The 17855-nt window shown below is 45.6% G+C and overlaps 1 long non-coding RNA gene across 1 annotated transcript in view; it reads left to right on the top strand.

Annotated features, from left to right (window-relative positions):
* LOC144334854 (uncharacterized) overlaps nt 1–12611 on the top strand; it is a 179471-nt gene extending 166860 nt beyond the window's left edge. Inside the window, exons 6-7 of the long non-coding RNA XR_013405102.1 lie at nt 9784–9883; nt 11843–12611. This is a non-coding gene — a long non-coding RNA (uncharacterized LOC144334854). The remainder of the gene's footprint in view (nt 1–9783; nt 9884–11842) is intronic.
* Nucleotides 12612–17855: the final 5244 nt, after the last annotated feature.

Genomic DNA, 17855 nt, shown 5'->3' with positions numbered 1-17855 from the left:
CTTTGACTTTGGAAGAAACCCTTCCATTTGATACATGGTGCAGGGAAAGATCTAGGATGCTTTGATATTAACAGGGTTTTCTGTGGTTGTATGTATAGCAACAAAGAGGTCAGGCCACGGCATTAACAGTGTTTTCTGTGGTTGTATGCATAGCAACAAAGAGGTCAGGCCAAGGCAGATATTATTCACTTGAGAGAAACCAGATTAGAGGCGGGTGTGGGGGCACGAGCAAATGTGCGTGTATGACCAGGGCTGGAATTGTTGTCTGATAGGGTGTCCATAGGCCAATGGGTATTTCACTGTTGTCTACAAAGCAGACCACAGCTTTGTGCAAAAGAAATGCCACATCACAGGTGTCTATTTAGTTCAGGATTGTATTTTAGGTGTTTTTTTTTTGTTTTTTTTTTGTTTTTTTTTTTTTTTCTGATTCAAGAGCTATATTTCCACAACAGAGTAAGAGGTGATATTCATATGGAATTGGCATATGTTGTGTGCCCATGAGATGCCAGTCTCCATGCTAGATGTTTTGCATCATTATCTTGTCTAGTTTTAACCAGAACTCTTTAGAGTAATGTGGTGCTATTTCCATTTCATTTATGTAGATATTGAGGTGTAATGAGAGTATGTGATTACCTAAGGATATCCAACTTGTGAGTGGTAGGGCCTGGAGGTTGAGTCTGATTTTCCAATTTCAATTTCAAATCCAGCATTCTTTCTACTCCAGGCCTTTTTTGTTGTTGTTGTTTTGTTGTGTTTTGAGACAGAGTCTCACTCTGTCTCCCAGGCTGGAGTGCAGTGGCAATCATAGCTCACTTTGGAGCTTCAAACTTTCAGGCTCAAGCAATCCTCCCATCTCAGCCTCCCTAGTAGCTGGTACTACAGGCGCATGCCACCGCGACTGGCTAAGTTCTGATTTTTTGTAGAGACAGGGTTTCGTCACGTTGCCCGGAATAGGTTTTTTGTTTCTTTGTTTAAGGCATTGATTAACTGGTAAATTTCTTCTCAAGAAAGCAGAATGTTTTTGTTTACATATGCTGATAGATATTCTTACCTGCTAGGCATAGTACTGATTCCTAGAAAATTTGTAGTTTCATCCCACACATTTTTGGAGATTGGTGTTAAACTCTTCTCCTGTCCGGGTTTTTTTTTGTTTGTTTTTTGTTGGTTTTTACTTTTTGAGATGGAGTCTTTGCTCTGTCACCCAGGCTGGAGTGCAGTGGCATGATCTCGGCTCACTGCAAGCTTCGCTTCCCAGGTTCACGCCATTCTCCTGCCTCAGCCTCCCGAGTAGCTGGGACTACAGGTGCCCACCACCACGCCTGGCTAATTTTTTGTATTTTTTTTAGTAGAGACGGGGTTTCACTGTGTTAGCCAGGATGGTCTTGATCTCCTGACCTTGTGATCTGCCCGCCTTGACCTCCCAAAGTGCTGGGATTACAGGCGTGAACCACCGTGCCCGGTCTTTTTTTTGTTTGTTTGTTTGTTTGTTGTTTGTTTGTGTTTTGAGATAGAGTCTCGCTCTGTCACCCAGGCTGGAGTGCAGTGGCACGATCTCAGCTCACCTCAACCTCCACCTCCCGGGTTCAAGCGATTCTCCTGCCTCAGTCTCCTGAGTAGCTAGCTGGGATTACAGATGCGTGCCACCATCCCCGGCTAATTTTTGTATTTTTAGTAGAGACTGGGTTTCACTATGTTGGCCAGGCTGATCTCGAACTCCTGACCTCGTGATCTGCCCACCTCGGCCTCTCAAAGTGCTGGAATTACAGGAATGAGCCACCGTGCCTGGCCTTTTTCTTTCTTTTTCACTTCCCTTCCATCCCCTTTTCTTTCTTGTTTCATTCTCTCGTCTCCTCTTTTCCTCTCCTTTTTCTCTTTCCTCCCTTTCCTTCTCTTTCCCATCTCCCCTTTCCCTTTCTTTCTCATCTCTGTATTTAATAATAAAGAAAACACTGAGGGTAACTCACTAAATTCTTTTCATGACTCATGAATGGGCTAAACCAAATGTCTAAAAATGCTGCGTAGAGAGAAGTTTCCAGAGCTTCTGTGAGTTTCTCTGGCTCCTGCATTCTCCCAAGGCCTGTTGTTTTGGTCTTCCTTGGATTGTGTGAGCAACTCTGAATCCTTCCTGTAAGCTGCCCCCACTCCAGTCCTCCATTGTTCTGTGCCTAAACAAGAAGGTCAGCTCATATTACTTGTAACTGAGGAACCTTAGCTATCAACTGACATCCCTTGTCAACCTTTTCTTTCTGCCCCTTACTCCGTACTCCCTCAGATTGCAGGCAGATTCATTCAACAGCATTGCCAGTGCTTTTGGCTCCTAGAACAGTGATTAGACTCTGGGATCCTGAGGGCACTTAGTCATTTCCACAAGAAACAAAAAATAGCCGAGCATGGTGGCTCATGCCTGTAGTCCTAGCGACTTGGGAGGTTAAGATGGGAGAATCTGCTTGAGCCTAGGAGTTCAAGGCTGCAGTGAGCTATGGTCATGCCACTGCACTCCAGTGGTGAGTGTTGCATCTACCTAGAGACAAAAAGGCTTTTAAAACATTAGCACAGAAGCACCATGCTAGCAACAATGCCGGGATGAGTTGCAGGAGGTTAGAAGGTATCATCAGTGCTACTGATGGAGAAGGCAGTGCACCGCTAGCAGGCCCCTCTCTGGATCTGGTTGGTACTATGTGTCAGGGAGCTAAAGTGGACTCTACTAGATTTCAGGGTGATATGCACTCACCCTATGCCACCTCTTCTTCTGACCAGGGTCATGACCTAAGGTAATATGAAAAACTTGGAAATGAGACATTTTAAAAATAATATTTTAGCTAGGCATGGTGGGGTGTGCCTGAAGTCCCAGTTGCTTGGGAGGCTGAGGCAGAAGAAGCACTTGTGCCCAGGAGTTTGAGGCCATGAGCTATGATTGTGCCACTGTACTCCAGCCTGGGCAACGTAGCCACAGTAAGACCTATATCTGAAACAAAACAAAACAAAACAAAACAAAACAACAAAACAAAAAAACCCAGGAATGTTTTACAGAATATCGTCATTTAAAAATGCTTTCTCATACATTGTTTTGACATTTCTTTTGCTCTGACCTCTTAACAGTTAAAAAAAAAAAAAAAAAAAAAAAAAAACTGGGACCAGGGAGATTACAGGGAGATTATACTTAAGGAGAAGGCAGCAAAGAATGATGCAAGGACCTAGACAGGCTTTGAGATTTAACAGACAGACCTTGTTTTCGGCTGCATTGTTCATCATTCGTTTATTCCGTTGGCTTCTTATTTGTAAGCTATTATGTGCTAAAAATGATGCTGGGCAGAGTTGGTATCATGGGAACATGACTTCTGCAGTCATACAGGACTCCACACGTGGGGGGTTCCTGCATGTGCTTTGTTTTGCATTTTTAAAACTGATACATCATAGTTGTACATATTTTGGGGGTACATGTGATATTTTGATACATGCATACAATGTGTAACAATCAACTTAAGGTAATTAGGGCATCCATGATTTCAAATGTTTAACTTTTCTTTGTGTTGAGAACATTACAATTCTTCTCTTCTAGCTATTTTGGAATATACCATTATTCCAAATTATTGTTAACTATACTTTCCCTAATGCACTGTCGAATATTAGAAGTTATTCATTCTATCTATTTTTTTTTTTTTTTTTTTTTTTGAGGTGGAGTCTCACCCTGTCACCCAGGCTGGAGTGCAGTGGCACAATCTCGGCTCACTGCAACCCCTGTCTCCTGGGTTCAAGCGACTCTCCCATCTTGGCCTCCTGAGTAGTTGGGATTATAGGCATGCACCACCATGCCCAGCTAATATTTGTATTTTTAGTGGAGACAGGGTTTCACCATATTGGCCAGGCTGGTCTCAAACTCCTGACCTCAAATGATCTGGCTGCCTCAGTCTCCCAAAGTGCTAGAATTACAGACATGAGCCACCACTCCCAGACTATCTAATTGGTTTTTTTCTTTTTTCTTTTTTTTTTTCAGGGACAGAGTCTTGCTCTGTCACCCAGGCTGGAGTGCAATGGCACAATCTTGGCTCACTGCAAACTCTACCTTCTGGGTTCAAGCAATTCTTCTGCCTCAGCCTCCTGAGTAGCTGGGATTACAGGCGCCCACCACTGTGCCCAGCTAATTTTTGTATTTTCATTAGAGATGGGGTTTCACCATGTTGACCAGGCTGGTCTCGAACTCCTTACTTCAGGTGATCCACCCGCCTTTGCCTCCAAACGTGCTGGGATTACAGGTGTGAGCCACAGTGCCCGGCCTCTAATTGTATTTTTTTTTCTGTTTTTTTCTTTTATTATTTTACTTTAAGTTCTAGGGTACATGTGCACAACGTGCAGGTTTGTTACAAATGTATACATGTGCCATGTTGGTGTGCTGCACCCATTAACTCGTCACTTACATTGTGAATGAAGCAGGAAACCATCATTCTGTTTGTATTTTTATACCCATTAAACAATTTCTCGTCTTCCCCCTCCCAACACACATCACTCTTCCCAGCCTCTAGTAACCACCATTCTACTCTCCACCTCCATGAAATCCACTTTTTTGTCTCGAACATATGCATGAGAACATGCAATATTTGTTTTTCTGTGTCTGGCTTATTTCACTTAACATGATGACCTGCAGTTCCATCCATGTTGCTGCAAGTGACAAGATATCATTTCCTCTTTAAGGATGAATAATATTCCATTGTGTGTATGTACCACATTTACTTTATCCATTCATCTGTTGATGGACACTTGCATGAATTTTACATCTTGGCTGTTACGAACAGTGCTGCGATAAACATGGGAGTACATCTATCTCTCAGAAGGTCCCAGGCTTGATTTAATGATCTACTGTTACCATCTTGAAATTCTTAATAATTGTTAGACAAGAAACCCTGCATTTCCACTGGGCATGGTGGCTCACGCCTGTAATTCTAACATTTTGGAAGGCCAAAGCTGGAGGATCGCTTGATCCCAGGAGTTCGAGATGAGCCTGAGCAACATAGTGAGACCCCATCTCTATGAGAAATAAAAAATAGCCACGCATGGTGTGGCTTATGCCTGTAGACCCAGCTACTTGGGAGGCTGAGATGGGAGGATCTGCTTGAGACTAAGAGTTCAAGGCTGCAGTGAGCTATGATCATGCCACTGCACTCCAGCCTGGGTGTCAAACAAGACCCTTTCTCAAAAAAGCAAAACAAAACAAGAAAACAACCGTGAAACCCTGTATTTTCATTTTGCATTGAGGCCGACAAATTATGTAGCTGGTCCTGATGCCTGATGCTAGGTATAGAATCCAGAGCTGAGCAAAAACCAGCCATGGTCCTTGCCCTAGCATAGAATACAGTATAGGAGGTCGATGACCTGGCACAACTCACTTTCTGATTCTCGGTTTTCTCATCTGTAAAATGAAGATAGTCATTCCAACTTCAAAGAGCTGCTGTGAGCACTGGAGATGATTGTGTAAAGTGTCCAGCCCGGTGGCTGGCATGATGTGCTCAGTGGGCTTGGGACAGAGTTCCCTTTTCCCTGGTCTCTCAAGGGATGTCAAAGCTGATCTTTTTCCTGCTACCTCGCGCCTATTGACCCACCTAAATACTCTTCCATCTCTTACACATTCGGTGTCTTTTGGGGACTGACCTCTTTGTTAGAAGCCTTTGTCTTCCACTCTACAGTTGAGCACACCCAGGATCCCAAAACCTGCCAAGGCTTTCCCACTGGGAAACTAGCATTCCTCCAGTGCCTTGGATTTGCCATGGCAGTGCCCTAATGGAGCCACGGCTGATTCTTCAGGCTGGTTGAATCCCTGGAGGCCCCCATAAACCTGAGTGTCATGGACAGATGGCAGCTTCTGATTCATAGCATCTGTTGGTGTCAAATGTTAGGAAGAGCACAGCAAATTGATTATCAGAGCGTCCTTGTTGAACAAGGCTCTGGTCACTGCTGGAAACCAAACCAGAGCTGTTGGTAGCGCCAGGCATTTTTCAAGGAAACACAAGCAATTTAAGATAATCCATGGGTGGAATTTTCATCCTGGGCTCCTCAGTTTCCCTGAAGAACTGTGTGCAGTTGCCAAATGATAGTGAAATAAGAAGTTTGTGATTTCCTTTGAGAAACAAATGCCTTGTGATGGGAGTTAGAGTGAGTCTGTCATAATATGTAAGAGAAGAGGGACAGTGTGATTCAAAAGCAAGAGCATGGATTTTGAAGTCAGAAAATCTGGGCTCAAGTCCCATCCTTGAGTTTTAGTAGCTGTGTGTCATTAGACAAGTTACTTGCCCTCTCTGATCCTAAAGATGCCTAGCTATAAAATAGAAATAATACTAGTTACCTTCCAACACTGTATGTAAAGGAAATAGTACCGGCAATATCATGGAACTCTAATCATTAACATTCCTTTCCTTTCCTGTTCTGTTTTGGGTATCCACTGGCTGAAAGACTTTGAGGTAGATTCTAAAAACGAAGCTAACAGGCTACTTTGTGTGGGTCATGCTTATGCCAGTTTCCTGATGGCCCATTTCCATGGGCAATTGGCACTGTTATTATATCAGTACTTGTCACTCTAACATGATACAGGTTGACCTCCAGCTCAGCAGCTCTCTGGCCGAGTGCTAGCTCACCCTGGGGATGCTCAGATCTCAGCACTGACACATGTCTTCATGGTGAAGACAGATGATGGTGTGCCTAAAGGTAGACAGTTGTTTCTCTGCTTGAGGTCTTTTGACTCTGCAGATCGTGTTATCCAAGGCCAACATTACTGCCTCCTAACAGGTCTCTTGATGATAATCCAGAATTATCATCTTCAATCCACTCTACCTTATTCCCTTCTTCGTTCTCTGTCTCATCATTCATATATTCATTCTCTAAATGAGGATTGTAGCCATCACTGGAAATACAATGGTAGACAAGACTGGAAGCAGCCCTGCCTTCAGGGAGGACCCAATCCAGAGGAGGAGACACAGTGGCTGAGGAGTGCAGCTGCAGGCTGTGGATGCTGGAGGAAAGCAGGTGCGCACCAGGCTGAGGGCAGAAGGAAGCGTCAGAAAAGGTGTGCTTCGAGAGCCAGAATTGACAAGTAGCCACCCAGTGTACCTGTGTTTCTTCTGGCTTCTGAGGGTCCTCCTGTTTAGAATGTGAGTGACTGTGTCTTGTGTCATCATTCTGTCTATGTTTATCTCTTCAAGTAGACTAAGAATCCTATCAGAGCAGGAAGTGCATCTTCTTCAAGTAGCTATCCCTCCATGCTAATGTTAAATGATTAGGAATCAATCAATCAGTGAATTAGTTAAGTAGTTGAAATGAGCATAGTGTGATTTTGGGTGGAGTCTCCATCGTGAATAAATATCCCTGTGGTACTTAGGGGAAGGATTCACGTATACACTTCTTGTACGTGAATTTGTACTTCTTGTACTTAAATTTTTTTGCTAGTGCCAATTCAGGCAAAGCGTATTTTTTTAGCTTCTTAATTGTAGTGAGCTGAAATTAACAGCAACAAAAAAGCAACACAAATAATAACTACTCTCTAGTGAGAAGTTACTATATATCAGGGATTGTACCAAGTCCTTCTCATGTTTACCCATTTAATTCGCAGACTGTCTTTATGATATAGTGACAATTATTTTCATGCCAATTTTACAGGAGGGGGAACTGAGACATGGAAAGGTTCAGTTGTCCATAAGAACTGACATGGAGAGGTTCAGTTGTCCTCATAACAAGTAAGTTTCAGAGCCGAGGTTTGAACTAATGTAGTCTCCCTCCCGCAGCAGAATTCTGGACCTCGGCAGTGGATTATCCCACTTCCTGCACCCTGTCAAGGGTTAACTCTTGCTTTGTGCCAGGAGAACTGGCAGATTTCTGGCAGTGTGTATTCATCCCTTTGCAGCCTTGGCACAGATTCCCATTCCCTCCTGCTGACAGGTCTCTCTTAAAACAAAGTCATTTTTGACAGAGACATGCATGGAAAGGTCCAGTTTATATGAGTTTGGTCAAGGAATTTCCAGTCCTATTGACAACTGAGTTGTAGCTTGCAGGGCCTCACTATTACTCAGGAAAAAGGCTGTGAGTGAATGGTTTCTGTCCTCTCTGCCTGCCAGCATTTTGCAATGTTGGTAGGGCCGGGCATGATGACGGGGACTCCAGTTGTTGTTGTGCATATTTCTGAAGACACACGATTCTGACATCTGTAACCCTGCATTCAGTCAAGGTTTGTACCAGCGTTGTAATCTGTTTCAGGGCTGCCAAATAGTTCTTTTGAAAAACTTATTGGCAGCTCACCCATTTTCTGCTGTTGTGTTTTGGACAAGTGTTTCCCAAAACTATTTCCTAACAGCACCAAGGGGTTGGGGGAGGAAAGAAAATAGAACAGGATAGTGGAATTTACTGGGGAGGAAAAACACAAAGTGAAACCACCACCACCATTTACCAGCATCACTCCTAAGCCTGGACTGTGGCTCTGGGCTCTTCGTAATTTGAAATCAGAGCTTCTGAGCAGGTGGCCTGTCTCTGGCAAAGGCGATCTCTGTTTTTATTTAGGTTCGGGGAGGGGGCGGTTTCTCTTCACCTCTTTGGAAGTTTTCAGCTGGCAATGGTGACTTCCAGGAGAGAAAGTTGCAGGCAGTAGATGATTGGAAAATACCCAGTCATAGAAGAGGTCAGATGCAAAGATGTTGATGACCTGTGGGTTTTAAGGGCAGGAACTCCTTGTTCTGCATGGTGACTGGTATCGTCACGTGTGTCCAGCTCAGGCCTGCTGACAGAGCCCGCTGCTCATACCGTCTTGAGTTGAACAGACTGGCCCAGAGGCCACTGGAAGCACAGCTCCTAAAAAATCCCAACAGTGATTTTTGGCCTTTTCCCAACATTCAGGGATTCAGATTGGAGTTAGGTCAGGGTTGTGAGCACCCACGGCTCTCCAGGACATTGTCCTTCCTTTTGGGGTTTTAGAATACACATGGATATATTTAACTAGATATATTACATATATTTTAAAGATACATACTTAGTATATGTATTTAACATAGATATTTCTAGAATATGCATATTCTGAATATATGAAACATCTAAGCTTGACATTATTTGTACATAAAGTAAGTGTAATATTTACATTTATCACTTTAAATTTTATACATAGAATGGTTATTTCTCAAGATATCTATGTATCTATGTATTTCTAGCCCCTAAATATATTTATATATCTTTATATCTATATACAGCGAAGATGATTCATATAAATATATATATACACACATGTACACACACACAGTATGTGTGTATATATATATAAAGAGAGATATTTCTCCTTTTCCAGTTACCTGCACACACACACGCAGCTACACACAGACACACATAAGCACCTTGTATATAGGGTTTTCTCTTTCTTAAGCTGCCATACCTCAGCAGTCATTGGACACCCCTACATGACTGTCAGGGCCAGCAAAGCTGCATCCCCTTGGAGAGGCAGAAGAAATTCACCGTCTCCTTGTAAAATCTCTCACTTGCCTTGCACTTGGGGGATGTCAAAAGTGATCCCTCTCTGCCAGCTCCTCACTTTCCATACCCCCTTGACTCACATATTTACCACCTTGTTTTTTCCTTCTTTTTTCTTTACAATTTTTCAACAGGGACTTTATTTTCATCAAATGAGCATCTTAATGCGTAGTTCAAGGGAAATTCAGTCCGTATGTTTCAGATTCATTTACAGTTAAATCATCAGAAGTAGTTTTGCAATCACAATTTGGCAGCCAGGAGATCTTGGAGGCCTTTTTTTTTTTTTTTTTTCAGGCCCTTTGACTTGGAGTCAAGATGTGCTGTACAGTTTGGTGCTGAGTGCTCTGGACGCCCCAGCAGGGCCGGAGAAAATCTGCAGAGGCAGCAGCAACTGGTAGGTGGAGCAGGGGTTTGGGCCTGCGGGCTGTGCTTGCTTCTTTACCATGTGCTCAAAGGCCACTTATCTGGAATGAACTCCGCATCATCACCCTGGGCTTGGCTTCTCCATCTATAGACTAAGGTGTTACCTACACTTATGAACGTCTTCGTGCTTCATTCCTTTTATCTTGAAAATAGGGATAACAGTAATAGGCTATGAAGGATGCATAAGCTATTTAGGGAAAATGCTTAGTATTTGGCCTTGTAAGAGTTCCTTATGGCTGGGTATGGTGGCTCACGCCTGTAATCCCAGCATTTTGGGAGGCCAAGGTGCGGAGGATTGTTTGAGCACAGGAGTTTGAGACAGGCTGGGGAACATCGTGAGACTCCCATCTCTGCAAAAAATTAAAAAATTAGCTAAGCATGGTGGCATGCACCTGTGGTCCCAGCTCCTTGGGAGGCTGAGGTAGGAGGATCTCTTGAGCCCAGAAAGTAGAGGCTATAGTGAGACCTGTTTGCACCACTGCACTCTAGCCGGGGTGACAGAGCAAGACCTCGTCTCAAAAAAGAAAAAAAAAAAAGAGTTCAAGAACTCAGTGACGGTTACTATTGTTCACATTCCTGCCAGTTGGGTAGAAAATTGTCAATATTGAGGACACCTTCTGTGTGCCAGGTGCTGTACTAGCTGCTTTTAACTTAGTTCTAATGAGAATCTCACCTTGTCTCCTACCTCCGCCTCTTACCTTGCTGAGTGTCTTTTCTTCTCTGAATGAGTCTCTCTTCTCTTGACTTTCCTGACTGGCTGCAAGTTCACAGGGCTCTGTTGCAGGTCTCCTCTTTTCTGTTTCCATACACTCTCCTTAGGCAGATGCATCTCTTTCTATAGATTTAACAACTTCTATGCTGTATTTTCAGCCTCAACTTCTTCCCTGAGGTTAGACCCATACATTCGTATTCACTTGGATGTTGCCAGGGGCCTTTAACTCAATAGACCTCAAGCAACATGCTTGACCTCTCTGTTGTCCTCCCCACCTCCTCTGTCTCCAACAAATGGTCTCATGCACTCGATTCCTTGCCCTGGCTAATGCTATCACCACCCACCCAGTTACCTAATCCTGGGCACCCATCTTGATGACTCTTTCTGTTTGTTTTTTTGTTTTTGTTTTTTTTTTTTGAAACGGAGTCTCGCTCTATCACCCAGGCTGGAGTGCAGTGGTGCAATCTCGGCTCACTGCAAACTCCGCCTCCTGGATTCACGCCATTCTCCTGTCTCAGCCTCCTGAGTAGCTGGGACTACAGGCGCCCGCCACTATGCCTGGCTAATGTTTTGCATTTTTAGTAGAGACGGGGTTTCATCGTGTTAGCCAGGATGGTCTTGATCTCCTGACCTTGTGATCCACCCGCCTCGGCCTCCCAAAGTGCTGGGATTACAGGCGTGAGCCACCGTGCCCGGCCGACTCTTTCTGTTTAACCACCAGTCTAATAAATGACCAAGTCCTGTTGATTTTATGGATTTCAGGCTTTTTGAATTTGCCCCTTCCTCCCAGTTTCCACAGTTCAGCAACTCAGGCTCTGGCAGTTCTCCAAAGGGCAGCAGCAACAGCCCCACTCTTATCTCCTGGCTTCCAGCATTGCCCCTTTGGAAGTGTGTCTTCCACTTGCAACCGGGTGAGCTTCTGAGACAGGTTAGAATTTGCCTCTGGCTGCAAACTGTTTAAAGAATTAACAACCAAACTCCTGACTTTGACATTGAATGTTTGCTGCTGCCTATCCCTAAGTTACTGACCCACCTTCATCCTTGGTCTCATCTCTTGCCATTAATTAAAACATAACAGTCTGGTAATCCCTGGGTGGGTCCTGAAGCCACTTTCTGAATGATTGTAGTGGGGTGACATTCCAGATCTACTTGCTGTTTTATAAACTCAGGACATAGGGAAGATAATGGAGTAAGGGTGCCTCGCTGTGCTACCTCCAGCAGACCCACATCATGCCTGCCTGCCGAGCAGAGCTCTGTGGACCAACTGCAACCCAGCTTCTGCAAGGGAGCAGAAGCACAAGTCAAAGGAAGAATGATGGTACTCTCTGGGGATAAGTTGTGACACTTCAGGATTTGTTGAAGGACAGGAGCTGGCTCTGGGCAGCTGAGGCAGGCCTTTTGACCTGCTCTTCCCTCTTCACCAGGACTGGAGCAGAAGAGAAGTATCCTTGAGTCTCAGCAGAGCTCGTGGGTCGTCAGTGGGGTGACTATGAATTTGTAGTGGGTGGCTGACCTGCAGAGATGGATATCAGCTCTCTGCTTTCTTTCAGCCAGGACCAGGCACCCCACTCTGCCCACTCCACATTTTTATGCCAAGAGGGGAGAGATCGACATTGACTATGGTCAAGTGCCTTCCATGAGCCTAGCTCCATGACAATGGCACATGAGTGTAACCAGAACCCAGAATGTTCTCATAGAAAGTGGTGGTGACCTGGCTGACATGGTAGTACATGGCTATAATCCCAGCACTTTGACGGGCTGAAGCAGGAGGATCCCTTGAGCTCAGAAGTTTGAGACCAGCCTGGGCAACATGGCAAAACCCCATCTCTATAAAAATTAAAAAATTAGCTGAATGTGGTGGTCCATGGCTGTAGTCCTAGCTACTCAGGAGGCTGAGATGGGAGGATTGTTTGGGCCCAGGAGGTTGAGGCTATAGTGAGCTGAGGTCATGCCACTGTACTCCATCCAGCCTGGGCAACAGAGCAAGACTGTCAAAAAAAAAAAAAAAAGGAAAGGAAGGAAGGAAGGAAGGAAAGAAGGAAGGAAGGAGGGAAGGAGGGAAGGAAGGAAGGAAGGAAGGAAGGAAGGAAGGAAGGAAGGAAGGAAGGAAGGAAGGAAGGGAGGAAGGGAGGAAAAGAGAGAAGAATGTTGTGGTCCATGTCACCTGCTTCAGAATGTAGAACAAAGTAGGATTAGAGTTTCTGACTGCTACAAAGCTCCTCTGCAATTTCTTCTAGAAGATGCTCCCAGGAAAGTCATACATGTTAGTTGACCAGGGAAAACCAAGCTGGGTGGACAGGAAAGCCCTGGAGCGAAATGACCTGAATGTCTTTTTCTGTCTCCAGGGGCAGTTGGCTTGCTCTGGTTGCCCACTCAGCTTTTCCCCTGGACTCCAGAGGCCTGGTACATGCACATCTCCAAGAGAGTGTAAACCAAGTAAAATTGATGTCTGTGTAAACTACTGAAGAATCACGGAGGGGAAGAGATGAATTCTACCCGGGTTGGGGCAAGGATTGGAGACGAAAGGGACATTTACATCGGGTTATGGAAGAGGAATAGGAGTTTTATGGGCAGAAAATAGGGAAAAGCATTCTCTGCAAAGACAAAAACGTGTGAAAAATCGTGTTTAAAAGCTAGTAAATGGGCTCATCCTAAGGAAAGAATGGGGAAGATGAAGCTAGAAAGAGCCCCACAGGGCTGAGAAGACTGGGTATTCTCCTTATCATGCCAAAAGGTGCTACACTGGTGGAATAAATTTTCCTGCAGCAGTTTCAAGTTGATTCGAAACCTGGCCTTTTCACCCTGGGCCCTATGCCCTTTTATTTTCTGTCTTCCTCCCGCCCTCAGAGTAATTTCAAATAGGTCTCATCTAAGTGAGTAAACATCTCCAATTCAGGCACCCTTCCAAGGAAACGAAAAACACAAAACACAACAGAAACCTGGGGATTTTACTACTCGGAGCGTGGAGGGAAGAGGCATGCCCAGGCAGGAACCCAGCTCCAGACAGCCTGGGTGGGACAAGAGGGCTGATCAGAGACGCTGGGATTCCCACTTGGGAGACCAGCCCCAGGGCTCTCCTTGCATTGCTTCTCTTTTTCAGGGGAAAAAGAATCTCAGAGCAAATATTTGTCATGAAAAGGAAATTTTGGCCAGCCTCAGAAATCACAGATAATTAAGAGATATGATTTATCGTTGGTGATGTTTCCCCGTCATGGCCAGAGTATGAGTAAGTGTTTTTCAAGCTGCCTGGCCTTAAACTGAGCGGCGGCGGCTGGGGAAGGCTCTTCTCGCACGTCAGGGGCCTTGCTCTGTCGTCGCTGGGACACAGGCAGGGGCTGGGCAGAGGCTGGGCAGAGGCCTCTGGGTCTTCCCAGTAACTGTTCCCTGGGCTGTGAGCCCTGCCTGCTGAGGGAGGATGGCCTGGCAGAATGGAGGGAACACTAGCTTTGAAACAAGGCAGACCTAGGTGGGATTCCTTCCTCTGTCATGGCCTCCAGCAACTTCCTTAGCTTCTCTGAGCCTGTTTCCTTTTTTGTGGAGTTAACACAGAGGTTCTCAAACGAAGCAATTTTGTCCACCACCCCAAGGGACACTTAGCAATGTCTGGAGACATTTTTGATTGTCACACTGGGAGTAAGGGTACTGGTGATATCTGGGGGGTCAGGGCCAGGGATGCTGCCACACGTCCTGCAATGCACAGCACAACCCTCCACAATGGAGACCTGTCTGGCTTTGATTGTCACTAGGGGTGAGGTTGAGAAAGCCTGAGTCAAAGCAATGACACAGACCTCAGAGTTGCTGAGAAGATCAAGTGAGATCATCTATCTGTACTGCCTGACACAGAGTGGGCCCCAGATAAATGGGATAAATGGAAGTTTAAAAAGTGGATGCTAAAGTCATTTCTCCAAAACGTTATAAGGCCACCAGTCTGGGGTAGTTCTGAAGGAGAGATGCCAGCTGGGAAGAGAAGAAGGCTAACCAGACCTACTCTCTCTAAAGATTCTCCCTCCCACCCTCCCTTTCTTCCTTCTTTCCCTTCCTCCTCCTTCAAATGTTTACTGAGCACGAATTAGCAGCCAGAAATGGAATATAGTAGGGAGTAGAACAGAAACATTGCTGTCCTCATAGAACTTTCATCCTAGTGAATTTCCCACAAAGGAATAATATAAATTATGACATGCCAAATGGCAAAAAAATTTTTTTAATCCTATGAAAAAATAAAGCATGGTAAGGGGCATAGACAAGGGTGCTGGGGTGTATGTGTGTAATCGCAGTAGGTGGGAGCGGGCCTTTGAGCAGAGGACTGGAGGACACACAGGCGGGAGTCCACCAGAGTCAGCGTCCTACTCAGATCCTGAAGCTCTGCTCCTTGTCCGGAGGGCAGCTCCCAGCCCTTCTCAGATGGTCGGGCTGCTCTTGGCCAGGGTTGAGCAGTCCTGGGCCAGCTCCTTTAGTGTGGAGCCTTTCAGGGAGCACGGGGGAGATCAGCTCTGCCTATTGGCCCGCCCTGAGTTGGCCACAAGGGTGTTTGCAAAAGGAAGGGTGGGGGGTTTTGTCGATTAGGGTCGATGTGCTCAGGCCCTGGCTTGAAGGAAACCTGGCTGGGTGCCCAGGGGGTGAGCTGCTGGCTTTTTGTCTGCCTGAAGGGGCCTGGGGCTATTTGTACTCCACCCCAGGTCCTGGCAGCTGACTCAGGGCTGCCTGCCATAGCAGAGGCAAGGACAGCTTCCAACTTCAGGAGGAGTGTGTCTGCAAGTGGGGCCTTGGCCATGGTGGGTGGGGGCAGTGAGAACATTAAAAAAAAAAAAGAAAAGATGCCACCTGTAACTACCTTCTTCTCAGGTCCTCAGGGCTTCTCCCCACTGTGCCTCCTTGAATGCCTGGGAGAGATAGTAAGGAAGTAGGATCGATAGGACTGGGTGTCTGTAGGGTGAAGAGATGCAGGGGCTTGAAGCCAGAGATGGGGGAGGTCACAGCTCTCTCCACTTTATCGTCACTTGTTTCCATTTGGCAAAAGTCTTTGCTGAGAAGCCCCGCATGGCCAGCACTGCACTAGACAGTGGCATCTGTCTTGTTCCCAGGGGCACCCCGCATGCCTAGCACAGAGCTCTATAGACAGTGGGGGTGCAATGAGTACTTGGGGAATAAATATTCGGGGCATGTGCATTATCTGGAAGAGAAAAGACAAATGGCAGGCCACCATCGTCTGGGTCACTTGGGTTGGGTAGCTAAGATGACGCATCAGATGAGAGTTTGGAGAGGTGACTCGGAGAGTAGGAGAGGCAGGACTGAGGCAGGTGGAGAGAGATCTGGAGGCAGCTCTAGGAAGTGCTGAGGGTGGCTTTTCCTGGAGCCGTTGCAACCGATGGTTAGGCCAGATATTTAGGGCAGAGCCATCACCAAAATGAGGAGACGGGGGAAGACATGAAGGCTTTCGGAGTAGGGAGTGAATGAAGACAGAAGGACTGTTCCTGGCTCCACGCCTCTCCTCATAGTGTTCCCCTTGCTTAGGGATCCCGCCCATCTCCATTCTGCCAATTCTTGGATTCACGCAGTCTCAAGCTTTGGAGGAATCTTTTTTTTTTTTTTTTTTGAAGACAGAGTCTCACTTTGTAGCCCATGCTGGAGTGGGGTGATCTCGGCTCACTGCAACCTCTGCCTCCCAGGTTCAAGTGATTCTCGTGTCTCAGCCTCCCAAGAAGCTGGGATTATAGGCGCCCACCACCACATCTGGCTATATATATATATATATATACATATATACAAAAAATTATATATATAAAAAATAAAATTATTTATTTTATTTTATTTTATTTTATTTTATTTTAGTAGAGACAGGGGTTTACCATGTTGGCCAGGCTGGTCTCAAACTTTCGAAGGAACCTTAAAGGTTACCAGGTCCATCCTCAGCAGCACCCCCTCCAGTTGCTTCTCCACCATCCCCTGTGGTCTGTTGCTCAGAATATACTTGATATCTCCAGGGATGGGATGCCCTCTGCCACCCCACATCGTGGAACAGATCGTAACATGTTGACCTGAGGCCATATCTGTCTTTCAGACAGGATTTGTTTAGTTTTCTATGTGTTTAAACAATTTAAACATTATTCTCCAGTATTTAAAAATCAGATTTTACACCCAGAAATATAAATGATTTCTGGCTTATCTGGACATGAAAGATCTGGCCACACTGGGTCCGCATTCTCAAATCGCAAGAATTGGCTGAAAGCTGAGGAGCAGCTGCTCTTTAGATGAAGCATGTGCTCTGGGGTTTTCTGCTCTCTCCACTTCTTCTTATTAAGCCCACCCTGCTTTCCTCATGTGCTTAATCTACCTGGTATCTGTAGCCTTCGGGGCTTATGAATAGGGCAGTCATTGAAATCAGTCAAATGTGAGTGCAAATTCTGACCCTACCACTTGCCAGCTATGGGTCAGTGACCTGACCTGAGCCCCAGTTTTCTCACGTGTAAAGTGGGAATCATAACTCTCACCTCTTGGAGTTGTGAGAATTAAATCCAATGATGTATTTACAGTACCTAGTGGAATATCTGGACAGCATTGGTAATTTATCAATGGCAGCTTTGATTTTTGTTATTATTCCTTTACTCCCTCAATCAATCTGGATTTCAGAGGTCCCTCCTGTGTAGAGTCTTCCGGACTTCCAAAGAGGTGAGGGGAGTTAGTGCCTGGCGTTTATGTGACCTTGGATGTCCAAAGCCCTTTTGCACAGACTCACAGATCACATTCGTGCTGTGCCCTCTGCCGCTCCCTGCTCCCAACTCCTCGATGCCACTTCCTGTTGTCCTCATTCTGCATTTTCTCCCTGTGCTGCCTTCCTGGTTGGAACTCAGTCCGCCTCCCCATGCCTGGCATAATGCTGTGGGCAAGGTCTGCAGGTTGCAGGCTTGTCAACACGGAGATCCACATCTCCCTTTCCAGAGAGGCAGGGGCTGTCATGGGAAAGGGCCTTGGGGTCAGAAAAACCTGGTTTCTTTCCAGCGCTACCACTTTCTACTCCTGCAAATTTGGTCAAGCTATTTCTAAGCCTCAACTTACCTGTCTACAAAGTGGAGCTATGAAGACCTACTTTTCAGGGTTAGCATGAGAATTAAATGAGAAAATACAGTGCCTAGTGCCAGTTGTTACTTACTCACTTACTGAGGGCTGATCTCTTCTGCTTCCTCCATCTGACTGCTCCAGAACTTGATAAGCTGCTTAAGCAGTTACCATTTTC

The sequence above is a fragment of the Macaca mulatta genome, chromosome 15 (genome assembly GCF_049350105.2).
Source record: "Macaca mulatta isolate MMU2019108-1 chromosome 15, T2T-MMU8v2.0, whole genome shotgun sequence".
In the NCBI taxonomy this organism is placed as follows: Eukaryota; Metazoa; Chordata; class Mammalia; order Primates; family Cercopithecidae; genus Macaca; species Macaca mulatta.
This window is presented reverse-complemented; position numbering and strand designations above follow the sequence as displayed.